The following is a 14,669-nucleotide window of genomic DNA, read 5'->3' as shown; positions in this document are numbered from 1 at the left end:
GCCCCGCTCAGCCCGCTGCCGGTCTGGGGTTCCGTTCGCCCGCTTCTGCCAGCCGGGGTCCCGGCCGCTGGCCCCGCTCAGCCCGCTGCCGGTCTGGGGTTCCGTCCGCCCGCTTCTGCCAGCCAGGGTCCCGGCCGCTGGCCCCGCTCAGCCCGCTGCCGGTCTGGGGTTCCGTCCGCCCGCTTCTGCCAGCCGGGGTCCCGGCCGCTGGCCCCGCTCAGCCCGCTGCTGTCCTGGGGTTCCGTTCACCCAGGCTGGCAGCCGGGACCCCGGCTGGCAACAGCGTGCCAGTAAAAATCTGCTCGCGTGCAGCCTTTGGCGCACATGCCGCTGGTTGCCACCCCCTGGTTTAGATAATACTTAGTTCTGCTTCAGTTCAGGGGAGTGGACTGGATGAGCTATTGAGGTCCCTTCCAGTCCTACATTTTTATGATTCTGTGTTCATTCCATTGAAATGTACAGACTATTCAGATTTTATGAATGGCAGTATCCGTGTTTGTGCTATCGTGCTCTGGGCGTACATGGATTCCCAATGGTTAATGGACTAGTAAAATGAAAACTGCTTAAAAACGAGTGCAGAAGAATGGCAAGCGGCAAGTTACCATGTTTGATTGTGTTGATTGTGTTGTGAGGACTTATCATTCCTACCGGCACCTGTCACAGGATAGGTTTTGGAAAAACATGTTAAAGAAGGTATCTGAGGGACACAAAGGGATGAACTTTCAAATGTGAGGATGGTAGTTTATCTAGAAAAATGCATGCTCACCCCTTGCGCATGCAGCTTGGTTAGGTGTGGGTTAGATTCACAAAGAAACCAAGGCATGGAGATGCTCAGCATCACCACACTTAACTTTTAGGTACCTAGAAAATCAGCGGGATTCTTAAAGCCTTAATTTCGCTTCTAGGCTCCATATACAATGAATGGGAGGAGAGAGGATTCTCAAAACCCAGTGTACTAGATGGCTCCTTGTCTAAGCTAGACAAGGAGAGATGCCAAGCCAAGGGGATGTGTGTGTGGGGGGGATGCTAAGCCCCACCCCTGCTTCAGAGATAGGCACCTAAGTCCAGACAGCAGTGAGGTGCATCCCTCTGTTTGGGATTCTCAACTGCAAACCCTCTCTTGGTGTTAGGTGTCTAGACTGTTTTTGCAAGAAGCTGGTGGGGGGGGCGGGGGGGCGGGAAGGAGCAGGAGGATGATTTCCCTCATAACTTTTTGCACAGTGACTGGGGTACTCACCTGGGCTATGGGAGACCCCTAGTCCAAGTCCCGCCTCTACCTGAGGGGGAGAAGGAATTTGAACTGGAGTCTGCCACCTCTCAAGTGCGTGCTCTAACCACTGAGCTATGGGACACCCTCACATAGGGTGCTCTGTCTTCTCTGTTCTCTCTCTCCTATTGAAGCTGTTCCATGGTGGATAAATAATGTAAAGACTCATTGGGCCAGAGAGCAAGTGAGCAGGAGAATGACTCTGTAGCCTAGTGGTTAGAGCACTTTGGTGGGGGACCCAGGATCCAGTCCCCCTGCCCTGCTCCTATGATTTTTAAATTATAGAGCCAGAGTGGAGCAGCTTCAACAGGATAGACAGAGGGTGCCCTACATTGGAATGTCCCATAGCTCAGCAGTATAGGTGCTCTCTTGAGAGGTAAATCCCAGTTCAAATCCTTTCTCCCCTTCTAGTGATGGTGGGAAGTCTCCCAGATCCCAGGTGAGTACGGGGCTAACTGTTTTCTCCCCCACTGCCATCATTTTGTGTAAGCTGTTCTATAGTGGCCTGACCTGCTAGGTGAGGTTTGAGCACAGCGACCGGATCAGGCCCCATAGGTGAGTTAGGTGGAGGAATGCCTATCTTCCCCTGGTTCATGCACGCTCTGGGGGGTAGGTGTCCGGATGCCTGGCATGGAGCTGCAGTGCATATGCTCAGGGGCAGAAGCATAGGCTGCCTAGAGATCTTCTACTCTAAGTTTCAGAGTGACAGCCGTGTTAGTCTGTATTCGCAAAAAGAAAAGGAGGACTTGTGGCACCTTAGAGACTAACCAATTTATTTGAGCATGAGCTTTCGTGAGCTACAGCTCACTTCATCGGATGCATACCGTGGAAACTGCAGCAGATATTATATACACACAGAGATCATGAAGCAATACCTCCCCTCCCACCCCACTGTCCTGCTGGTAATAGCTTATCTAAAGTGATCATCAAGTTGGGCCATTTCCAGCACAAATCCAGGTTTTCTCACTCCCCCACCCCCATACACACACACTCACTCTCCTGCTGGTAATAGCTCATCCAAAATGACCACTCTCCCTACAATGTGCATGGTAATCAAGGTGGGCCATGTCCAGCACAAATCCAGGCTCTCTCACCCCCCTCTGCCCCCCCCCCCGGACACACACACACACACACACACACACACACACACACACACACACACACACACACAAACTCACTCTCCTGCTGGTAATAGCTCATCCAAACTGACCACTCTCCAAGTTTAAATCCAAGTTTAACCAGAATGTCTGGGGGGGGGGGGTAGGAAAAAACAAGGGGAAATAGGCTACCTTGCATAATGACTTAGCCACTCCCAGTCTCTATTTAAGCCTAAATTAATAGTATCCAATTTGCAAATGAATTCCAATTCAGCAGTTTCTCGCTGGAGTCTGGATTTGAAGTTTTTTTGTTGTAAGATAGCGACCTTCATGTCTGTGATTGCGTGACCAGAGAGATTGAAGTGTTCTCCGACTGGTTTATGAATGTTATAATTCTTGACATCTGATTTGTGTCCATTTATTCTTTTACGTAGAGACTGTCCAGTTTGACCAATGTACATGGCAGAGGGGCATTGCTGGCACATGATGGCATATATCACATTGGTGGATGTGCAGGTATACGAGCCTCTGATAGTGTGGCTGATGTGATTAGGCCCTGTGATGGTGTCCCCTGAATAGATATGTGGGCACAGTTGGCAACGGGCTTTGTTGCAAGGATAGGTTCCTGGGTTAGTGGTTCTTTTGTGTGGCATGTGGTTGTTGGTGAGTATTTGCTTCAGGTTGGGGGGCTGTCTGTAGGCAAGGACTGGCCTGTCTCCCAAGATTTGTGAGAGTGTTGCGTCATCCTTCAGGATAGGTTGTAGATCCTTAATAATGCGTAGGAGGGGTTTTAGTTGGGGGCTGAAGGTGACGGCTAGTGGCGTTCTGTTATTTTCTTTGTTAGGCCTGTCCTGTAGTAGGTAACTTCTGGGAACTCTTCTGGCTCTATCAATTATTATCAAGTATTTAGATGCACAGAGTGATTTTTAGATGTGTACAGTGTTCAGGAGCAGCTATGGGGGGCTTTTGTGACACCCAGTGGGACCTGTCTCTAGGATTTAGGCACCTAAATTATTTTGTGATTCTAGCCTTTTGTGTTTAAGAGAAGGCTTTGCGGGTGAAATTGGAGGAGAGGGGGTGGTAGTCAGGCACTATGTTTGTGGAGATGCACCTACTCCATTTCTCTCTGGAAATTTGGCCCCAAATGTCTAACTGTTGTAATTATATAGCAGTATTGGAACTCCCAAGTGGTCCGTTGGGGAAATTAACTTCCCTGCACACACTCCAATTAAACTGAGTCTTTGATTCATAGAAAGCACTGCTATTAGGAAATTGTTTCTGGGGAGCATTTTAAATAAATGAACATTTGCAGTTCACAGCTGAGTCACCAGGTGGCATGTTAGTTTTATAAGGGAAGTTAAGCTAGGGAGGCTCTGGTTAGAGTGAGTGGAGTCCGGATGTAGCTAATGGGTGAAATGTGATAGGCAAGTGTCAGCCCCTTTATGGAGCAGAGCTGCACTTTGAGGATTGCACTCTGGGTTGAGCTGACCAAATAATTCACAATGAATAATTTATTCAACAAACTGCACTCTTTTCTGTCCACAAATTGTTCTTGAAAGTCTCGAATTTCTTCATACATTTCTTCAGCCGATGGTTCTTTAGTTTGCAGATCATTTGCAAGCAGATAACTCGGTATATTCACAGTGTCAGTCTGTGGTTGGCTGGTAACGTCCCTCGGTATTGTTTCTGGTCCCTAACTGGATGGATGACTTGAGTAAGTGAAATGAGAATGCAATGGTTGAATACACAATTTGAAATTTGCACCATGTTTGTTATGTGGATTAGGTGCCTTGTTTTTATTCCCTGACCAGACAACCTGCATAATGAACAAATGAATAATTGTGGACAGTTATTGCTGTGCTGTGGGTCTGGGAAGCCATGTTTACTGGGTGTCAATGACCCTAGATTAAATGTGTATGGGAGTTTTGTTGTTTAATTACCAGCCCTACAAATTCAACATGGGCTCTGAGAGTCCAGCTTGGATTCTTTCTGGTAAATGCATGACTGCCAGTAATAAAGATTGTGCAGACTAACCTCTGCCAACTCTTTACACCTGTGCAGCCCTCCTGAGGGTAAATTAATCCCTGGTATAATTCCATTGACTTCAGTGGAGTTACACCGTGATTGAGTTTATGCTCAAATAAATTGGTTAGTCTCTAAGGTGCCACTAGTCCTCCTTTTCTTTTTGCGAATACAGACTAACACGGCTGCTACTCTGAAACCGTGACTGAGTTTTCCCATTGTATTAAAAAGTTGACCTCAGTTACACACAGGCCAAATTTGGTCCTGCAGTTGGAACTTAGTTACCAATTTTGTTAACTTGGGAGCCAGCACAGACTCAAACTCTCTCTCCCATAGACAGGTAGTGCTGCTGTGCTAAGTGGAGTAAAGAGGTGGCAAAAACTAACATTTGTTGTTTAAAATAAGAAATATAGTAAAACCTCAGAGTTACGAACACCAGAATTACGAACTGATCAGTCCACCGCACACCGCATTTGGAACCGTAAGTACGGAATCAGGCAGCAGCAGAGGAAAAAAAAGAAAAGCAAATACAGTACAGTGGAGTGTTAAATGTAAGCTACTAAAAGAATAAAGTGAAAGTTTAAAACAAAAAAAGTTTTGACAAGGTCAGGAAACTGTTCCTGTGCTTGTTTCATTTAAATTAAGATGTTTAAAAGTAGCATTTTTCTTCTGCATAGTAAAGTTTCAAACCTGGATTAAGTTGCTGTTCAGTTGTAAACTTTTGAAAGAACAACCCTAATGTTTCGTTTACAGTTATGAACCGCCTCCATTCCCGAGGTGTTTGTAACTCCGAGGTTCTACGATACCGAATATCCCCCAGGGAGTCGATCTGAGTGAGAAGGTGCCATTTGTTCAGTCGCTTTTCAGAGCTGAGCCATGTGTTAAGGTTAACCCATCTGCCTCTCCTTTTGCTAACCTCCTCCCTGGAGCATTGCAGTTGATTGTATCTGTTGCTTTTCCTGCAAATTCAACAATATCTGGGGATATGCAGAAAACACAATTTTATACTAGTTACATATCTTAAAATATGTTAGTGGTGATCCCTCAGAACCTACAGCTGAGTGGAAATGAATGAATAGAATTGTCTTTAACAAAGAGACTGTATTTATTTTTCATGCAGAGTTTAACTGATGGCTGATAAAGCTATAACTGTAAATGACACACAGGTTCTATAGCTCAGAAACACTGGCAAAACTGCACTTGCAGTGACTATTTTCGAAATTGCTATTTGTCCTAATGCAGGTTGCTTCCAGGATTAATTTGTACCAAGAAGCCAGCTGATAATGAGCAGTTGCAGATGTATTCAGTTTCTCATTGGAGAAATGTAAATTAATGCACCTAATGAAATATTCATTGTGAAAACCCCCTTTTCAGTGTTATAACTAGATAAGTGTAGTAGAAAGAATTTTTTTGGTAAGAACACTGAGAGGGGATATGCAAATAGTCATTAGTAAGATCTGTAAAATCTGAATCACTCGCTTATGAATGAAAGCACCATCACATTGTTTCCATAATTGTTACTTTTTGTGACGCCTGTTTGTAATATCCATTATTCTTGATGTAATCAAGTAGCACACTGTAGATCTGAGAGAATTTGTAATAGTGTTGAATTGTTAGTATTCAAACCAAAAAGAGTGTCACCACAACTTTAATTGAAATGTGATTCTTCATGATCTCCAGAAATTGGTCTTCTGGTAGGCTTCTAAATTCAAATAACTACTTCTGAGGGCTTGGGAAACGTGAATGTCTTTGAGATGGGTAGTGAGAGCTGTACCACCACTGCTGTCTAAAATTACCTCTTAAATAAAGCTGAGCCATCAAACCACATTATAATCCTTCCGTTGAAAGCATGTCCCAGATCTTGTATTTTTGTTAGATTATTATTATTATTTATTACTTATTACATCCTTCTCATGTCAGTGTCGGTGCACAGGATGGAAACTAATCTCTTCCATCCTTAGTCATTAGCTGCTGCTTCCGTCTGCTCGGTGGTGTTGGGAATGACTGTCCTGCCCTCCTTGCCAAGGGCGGCTCGTAAGGTTTCTCTTGGGCTCCCTCATTTCCTCATACCAGTTGCTTTCCACCTGACAGATTTTGTACACTAGGCTATTTTATATGTAATGACTATATTTAATAATTCATATTTTAATAAATACTGACCTCCATAATCTTGTGTGATACATGGGTACTTAGTTTCCCCGCAGCAATGTCCTATAGAAATGAAGCTGACTGCAAACTGATTTCTAAATCAGAATAAGAGATTCACTTATCTCTATATAGGTTCCCAAGGTGCTGGAGAAGCTGTACGGTATTCAGCAGCTGCTGGAACTTGCCTTCCGTTCTGCAATACAGAAGCAACGCACACCAGGTTTTTAAGGCAAGGGATCAGAAAGCATCCTTTCCAACTGAAATGAGGGGCAAATTGAATACAGCAAAAGATGTAACCACAACGAATTCTGAAGAGAAAAGTAATAGTACAGCTACAAATACAGCAAACTAACCCTGACTGTGGAAACATTAGATCCACAGTGCTGCTGGTGGTGAAATAAATGTTTCATAAGATCTTTTCCTTAAATGAGTTTGAGAGCATTTTCTATGACCTTTATCAATCTTTTGGAATGGTGGAAAACCACAATGTCAAGCCATTCTGAAGACTAGAAAATGGTTTTCATTGTACTTATGATGTTGTACTTCTAGGTATTAATAGAGTAGTAGTTTAATGGCAGGGGTTGTGTTGTTTTTCAGTCCTAACAATGCATGCCCTATTAAACGAATGACTAACCCTTCCTCCTGCCTTGTCTCTCCCCCCCTTTCCCACCCAAGCCTTAGGAGGGAGGCAGTACCAGCAAAGGCCTTCACCTTCATCTTCTCAGGCCCAGTACTGCAGAATTAGGGAAGCTGGAGGAGGAAGGAGTAGACCCGGGGTTTGCCTTCTGCTTCCCTCTTGTGAAAATGGGATCAGCTGTGGCTGCTCCTTTTCCCCTCTCCTCCACTCCCCCCTTCCCCAAATACCTCTGTTCTCTGCCTCAGTGGGAGGGAAGTTTAGCTGCCTTTCCCCCCATCAAAACTTTTTGCCAGGGTCACATGTAGCTTGAAGGCTGGAGTTTCTTGCCTCATCGTAGGAGTGGGTCCAGCAGGGGTTTAAGTAACATTACATCAGAGTTGGGTACATTGCATGGATGCCCTACTGAGATGTCATGTAACTGGGCTCTCTGGCTACCCTGGGGAATCTCCTCCCCCTGGGGCAGAGCCTGCCTTTGCAGAGGATGCTTGCGTGTCTGTACCCCACAAAGCCAGAGGGAGTGGCAATGGTTACTAGATTCATGAGCCCCGTTAAGGGTTGCTTCCATACTCCAAGGAGCAGGGGACTGCAGGCCCACATTCACCCTGTGTGCTCTCCGGATGCATCTTTGTTCAGGGCCAACCTTATGATAAACAGGGCTCAAAACAAGAACAGAGACTGATTGCCTGGGGATGGAATTAGCCTTGAGTTGCCACCATTCCAACAGTCCTGCTGCCGAGGAGATGTGCTGTTGGCCAGTGAGTACTTTCCTTTCTACTTCTCTAGCCAGAATTCTCAGAAGCTCCCAATGAGGTGGGGCCCCAAGTTAGTTATAAAGCTAGCCCTGCACTGGAGTAAATGCTCACACGCTTGTGTTCACACTGCCTCAGAAATCAATTGAGAATGTTACACTCCAGGGATCAAAGTACTTTATTCTGGAGTTCGCAAAAAGAAAAGGAGGACTTGTGGCACCTTAGAGACTAACCAGTTTATTTGAGCATAAGCTTTCGTGAGCTACAGCTCACTTCATCGGATGCATACTGTGGAAACTGCAGAAGACGTTATATACACAGAGACCATGAAACAATACCTCCTCCCACCCCACTCTCCTCCTGGTAATAGCTTATCTAAAGTGACCACTCTCCCTAAAATGTGCATGATAATCAAGGTGGGCCATTTCCAGCATAAATCCAAGTTTTCTCACCCCCCGCCCTTTTCCAAAAACCACACACACAAACTCACTCTCCTGCTGGTAATAGCTTATCCAAAGTGACCACTCTCCTTACAATGTGTATGAAAATCAAGGTGGGCCATTTCCAGCATAAATCCAAGTTTAACCAGAACGTCGGGGGGGCGGGGGGTTAGGAAAAAACAAGGGGAAATAGGCTACCTTGCATAATGACTTAGCCACTCCCAGTCTCTATTTAAGCCTAAATTAATAGTATCCAATTTGCAAATGAATTCCAATTCAGCAGTTTCTCGCTGGAGTCTGAAGATTTTTTGTTGTAAGATAGCGACCTTCATGTCTGTAATTGCGTGACCAGAGAGATTGAAGTGTTTCCGACTCGTTTATGAATGTTATAATTCTTGACATCTGATTTGTGTCCATTTATTCTTTTACATAGAGACTGTCCAGTTTGACCAATGTACATGGCAGAGGGGCATTGCTGGCACATGATGGCATATATCACATTGGTGGATGTGCAGGTGAACGAGCCTCTGATAGTGTGGCTGAGACGTTCTGGTGAAACTTGGATTTATGCTGGAAATGGCCCACCTTGATTATCATACACATTGTAAGGAGAGTGGTCACTTTGGATGGGCTATTACCAGCAGGAGAGTGAGTTTGTGTGTGTGGGGGGGGGGGCAGAGGGTGAGAGAACCTGGATTTGTGCTGGAAATAGCCCAACTTGATTATCATACACATTGTAAGGAGAGTGATCACTTTAGATAGGCTATTACCAGCAGGAGAATGGGGTGGGAGGAGGTATTGTTTCATGGTCTCTGTGTGTATATAATGTCTTCTGCAGTTTCCACAGTATACATCCGATGAAGTGAGCTGTAGGTCACAAAAGCTTATGCTCAAATAAATTGGTTAGTCTCTAAGGTGCCACAAGTACTCCTTTTCTTTTTGCGAATACAGACTAACACGGCTGTTACTTTGAAACCTATTCTGGAGTTGTTCGTCTTAGGTTATCAAGATGTATTTACATAGCTTAACAGAACTTCAGGAGAAGAGTAAAAACTACTTCAAAGACAAGTTGTAGGTTTTACTAGTTGGTAGCTAGAGCTGGTCAAAAATACTTGTGTTTTCTTCCCCACAGCAGAAAATGTCAACAAAAATGGAACTAAAATTTGTATTTTTTTTTTCTAAAAAACAGCCCAAAACTATTTGGGAAGAAACCTTTCGGTTTATAACTGAAAATTTTGATTTGGAAATGTTGCTGCAGTGCCTCATATCCTCATTCTCCTCTATGGGCCAGGCTCCCTGGTTGGGTTATGTCTCCCATGCTGCCTCAGGGCTTGTTTACACTTTAAACGCTACAGCGGCACAGTTGCGCTGCTGTACTGCTTCAGTGAAGACGCTACCTACACCAGTGCGAGGCATTCTCTTGTCCGTATAGATAATCCACCTCCTTGAAAGGTAGTAGCTAGCAAGGCTGATGGAAGAATTCCTCTGCCAACCCAGTGCTGTCTACCAGGCGACTTAGCTTACCTGGGTTTCACCCCTGCGTGAGGTAGTTAAGCCAACTGAACTTTCGCGTGTAGACCAGGCCTTAGTTTCTCCAGATCCATGATGTACCAGGGTTGCTTAGGGAGTTTCTGGTTGTGGTGCATCATGGGAGATGTACTCTAGATAGGGAACCTGGCTCATAGAGGAGAATGGGGACATGAGCACCCAAACTACAGTTCCCTGAGGTGCTGCAGCAGGGTTTCAGAACTGATATTTTGCTTTTTGGATTAAACTCAGAAACACGTCAGTTTTCAGGTGTTGCATTTTTTTTATTTAGGTCAACATTTTCTTCAGAAAGCTGACACTTCTCAGGAAAAACTTCGGTTTAGTCCAAAACCCGAGTTAACTGTTATGAAACGGTTTTGATGGTAAATTCCCCCACCCCGCTCTAGTGGTAGTGACTCCATAGTTAAAGTTACAGTGAGGCTTTATTCTTTAGTGAGATTTAAAACCCTCTATTCACCCAGCTAAATATCCCATTTCAGCACCACCGTTGCCACACTTAACTCCACCACCCCATTTTAAATTCCTAAGGAAGCTTTCACCCAAAGTCAGTCTCTTGTTCCAATTTGAAATACTTAGATCCTTCATTTCTTATATTTGGCCTTGCTTGCCTTCCCTTCCCCATGCCCTGCATAAGAGCACTGACAAAGGATACTTCTCAGTTCACTCAGGGATGGATCATAAGAATTACATGCCTGCCTGCAAAAGGAATTTAACAATATACTTGTAGCGGAGTGGTCACCCCTTTCTGGCTCAGAAAGGGTTAAAAGCCAGCCTTTGGAGAGGGCTGGGGCTGAGAGCCAATCAGAGCTGGCCAAGCTGGTATAAAAGAGAGCAGACCAGAAGGGGGTAGTCAGTCTGGCTGCCTGAAAGAGCAACGAGTACCTTGGACAGCGCAGTGCTGGGGACGGGCAGGAGGAGCCGAGGGAGCTCCAGCCTGGCAAACCCCCAGGCAGAGGCCTTGCTGTCAGGGCCGTAGGAGATATTAGGGCTGTGGGGAGGCAGCCAGGGAAGGAAGAGGCAGCAGGTCTAACCCCTTGGCCAATGATGAGTGGCCACTTCAAACTGCAGTTCACCCCTGAGGGAAGGGGCTAGTTGAAGACTGGCAGTGAGTCACTGATGCAAGGTGGGCTTAGGGGATTGGGGTTCCCCAGGGAAGGGAGGACCCTGAGTGTGGGGGCACTGCCGCAGGGCAGTACCCAGAAGAAAGGGCACTACGGACTGGTGAGGGACGCGGGGCCTGAAGTACGGTAGTGGAGATAGAGGGCGCTCCAGGGCTGAGAGAGCTAATTCCCGGATGACCAGCAGGAGGCGCCACGGCGGTGAGTGTGCCCGCTGTGCTACAATACTTATTTATAAAACAATGTTTCCCCTTATTTGCCATGTATGTTTTTTTTCATTTATGGCAAGATAAGCCATAAGATATACTAATAGCTGCCATCTAATTCAATTCTGACACTGTGTCTCAGGTTCTGCTTCACCTATGATTACACATAGGGCCCTGTTCCCACAGTATTTGAGCACCTCCATCATTAATAGATATTTTATCTTCACGCACCCTTCTGAGGTAAGGGGACGTCTTATCTCAATTTCTGGGCACAAGATAGAACAAGTGACTTGCCCAAGGTCACAGAGGAAACTTTTGGCTGAGCTGGGAATTGAGCTGTGATCTTTTAAGGCCCAGGCTAATTCACTGTGGACTAGACCATCCTTTCACACATCCTATATGATGAGCCAGCCAGCCCTTTCCCCACCAGCTTTCTATGGGACTGATCAGGCATGTGCTGAGTGGGAGTCCTGGTCCAATGGTCCTTGTTTTCAAGTAAGTAATAATAAAATAGTGAAGGAAAAGGTAAAAACGATGGGTCCAATCTAAAGTTCATTGACTCTAATGGCTTTGGATCAGCTGCTCTTAGTATAATTCCTTTTCTTCATTTTATGTACCTATATACACATTTTCCCCACAAGGCATCAGTACCAGTCAATATCTTTGTACCACAAGCCTATGTATAAGCTCTGACTTTGTGCAGGGTGCTTCAGAACAAAAGGCAAATGCAGAAACTGTTAGCAAACTAAATAAATGTGTTAGTCTCTAAGGTGCCACAAGCACTCCTTGTTGTTTTTAACGTAACAGGTGCCCTTTGCGGGGGAGAGGGGGAAGAGTGTTATCTTGTTTGTTCAGATACCTTGCTGACTTAAATTGCTCTGTAACCTAAAAAGCACACATGGAGCAATTAAGGGCGATATCTTATAGATTTACTTATACTTCAGAGACTGAAAATCAATATGTTGCACACAAGGGAAACTGTGTGTGTGTGTGTGTCCATCCAGAAGCATTGATCTGTTTGTGATTGCTGAGGGGCCATCGTGTAACAAAATTGGGATGTGATGGGAACGGCACTTCAAGAATTAGTGAATGCAGAGTGTAAAATGATCTTTGCTTCAGCTGCGGTAGAATTACTTTATTTTCCTTAACATTTTCAATCGGAGATAGGAAGCCCATTATGTTTTTGTCATGTTTACAGAACTGCATAAACAAAGTGCATTTAGGTGGCTGACCTTACCTAAGGGAAAGACCTTACCTTTGGTCTTCTCAACAGTCTTGTGGGAGGGGAAAAGGCAGAGCTTGTATTTGCTCAGCAAGGAGGTTCAAGTACTGCAATCTAGTCACTATTAGCACAGTTCTCTTAAATACTGATCGGGCAACCTTGGAGGTTTTGTAGGCTGTTTGTATAAGAATCTGAAAGTGCAAATGCTTCTCCCAGAGGATCAAGAACTCTTTAATTAAGAGAGCGAGCTAGAAATCTCATGAGTAGTTTGTGACGTTGCACTCTATATGATTTTATGGAAATGTGCTAATGAGTGTGAATAAAATGTAACTAGAATATGCTTCATGCAAAAGGTCTCTTGTAAGGTATCATTATAAAGCTTATCTACGGAGTGTGGTCATCCTATTTATATAAATAGGATCACTCTTGTATCTGAAACTAGAAACATGAGGTATAACTCTGAGGGCCTATTGTAATTATGCAAAATGTGGGCCATTAACAGTGGTTTGAAATCTTGATGGCTCCCATCAACTAGGACAATTGACTGTAGATGTCTGTGTTTTCCTTGTAAGTATTCCTTCCTGTATACCTGTGTGCTGGCAAGTGGGTAATGAAGTCTTACAGTGACGTGTGATCATCATGTCAGCTGAACTGGAATCCATCTTTAACCTGGTGCTTTTCCATTTAGAAGGAGGGGTAGGAACCCAGGGATTCCCGCCTTGTGTAAAAGATATATAAGGGGATGGAACAGAACAAAAGGGGCTGCAGTCATGAGAAATCCTCTAGCTACCTCGTGAGTTGGAACAAGGGCTTTACCAGGGGAAAGAATTGTGCCCAGACGAGGAAGGCATCCAGTCTGTGATAGAAGCTTATTGAAACATCTCTGAGCGTGAGATTTTATCTGTATTCAGTTTTCTTACTGTATTAGGCTTAGACTTGCATGTTTTATTTTATTTTGCTTGGTAATTCACTTTGTTCTGTTTGTTATTACTGTGAACCACTTAAATCCTACTTTTTGTATTTAATAAAGTCACTTTTTACTTATTTATTAACCCAAAGTATGTATTAATACCTGGGGGATGGGCGGAAACTGCTGTGCATATCTCTTTATCAGTGTTCTAGAGGGTGAACAATTTATGAGCTTATCCTGTATAAGCTTTATAGAGGGTAAAACGGATTTATTTGGGGTTTAGATCCCATTGGGAGCTGGATATCTGAGTGTTGGAGACAGGAACACTTCTTAAGCTGTTTTCATTTAGGGGACATGGTTCAGACCTGGGTCTGTGTTTGCAGCAGGCTAACATGTCTGGCACAACCAGGCAGGGTTCTGAAGTCCCAAGCTGCCAGGGGAAACGGGCTTACAGGTAGTCTCAGCACATCAGTTGGCAGTTCCCAAGGGGTTTTCTGTGATCCTACCCATCACATAGTTCTTTTCCACGGTACCTAGAACTTCTTCATTCTCTCTGCTTTGAAAGTAACACAAGAATAGCCTTTTTCGTGGTCTCTTTTTGCTTCTGGTCCCTTCAATAGCCAGGAAATTTAGAGGCAGAAATGGGGATCTGGGCAGGCAATACCCGAAGAAGAAAGAATTTACTTGTAACTGGATCTTCAAGATGGTGGCCTGCACAGATCCAAACTCCACATCTTCTCTTTTCTTCTGACGGTCTTCAACTTTTAAGGGTACAGAGAGAAACTTAAGAATGGTTGTTAGTTTTATACCTTATATACACACTCTCCCAAATGCTTACCTGAGGAAGCATGTGTGGTATCTAATCGCCACTGCTCACCTAGAGGCATGTTCATCCCAAAAGTACTTGGTACATCATTTTGAACAGTTACAACCAAGTGGCTTTTTTAAAAAAAAGACACTGAGCTGAACAAGAATAGCACGTTCAGATACCCTAACGTGGACAATTAATCACAAGAACTTCAGCCTTCATGCTGCAGAGGAAGTGGTAGTCAGCCTCTTGAGTTGGAAAGAAATTTCCCCCTATGGAACAGCATTCTAATATTGTCCAGGGCTGCATACCTTGTACAGGCTTGGTTGGAGATAGGGTATTCTTTTCCTGCATCGCAATTCCTATAGCTCTATTAAAGCAGAGCATCTGCCCAGGTTTTCAGCCATAACTCTGAATTCCTTTACTTCTATGTATTTGAATTCAAGGTGTAACATTGTTTTAATGTGGCAAATTAATCCATAGTGTAATTCCATAGA

The sequence above is a fragment of the Lepidochelys kempii genome, chromosome 9 (genome assembly GCF_965140285.1).
Source record: "Lepidochelys kempii isolate rLepKem1 chromosome 9, rLepKem1.hap1, whole genome shotgun sequence".
NCBI lineage: Eukaryota > Metazoa > Chordata > Testudines > Cheloniidae > Lepidochelys > Lepidochelys kempii.
This window is presented reverse-complemented; position numbering follows the sequence as displayed.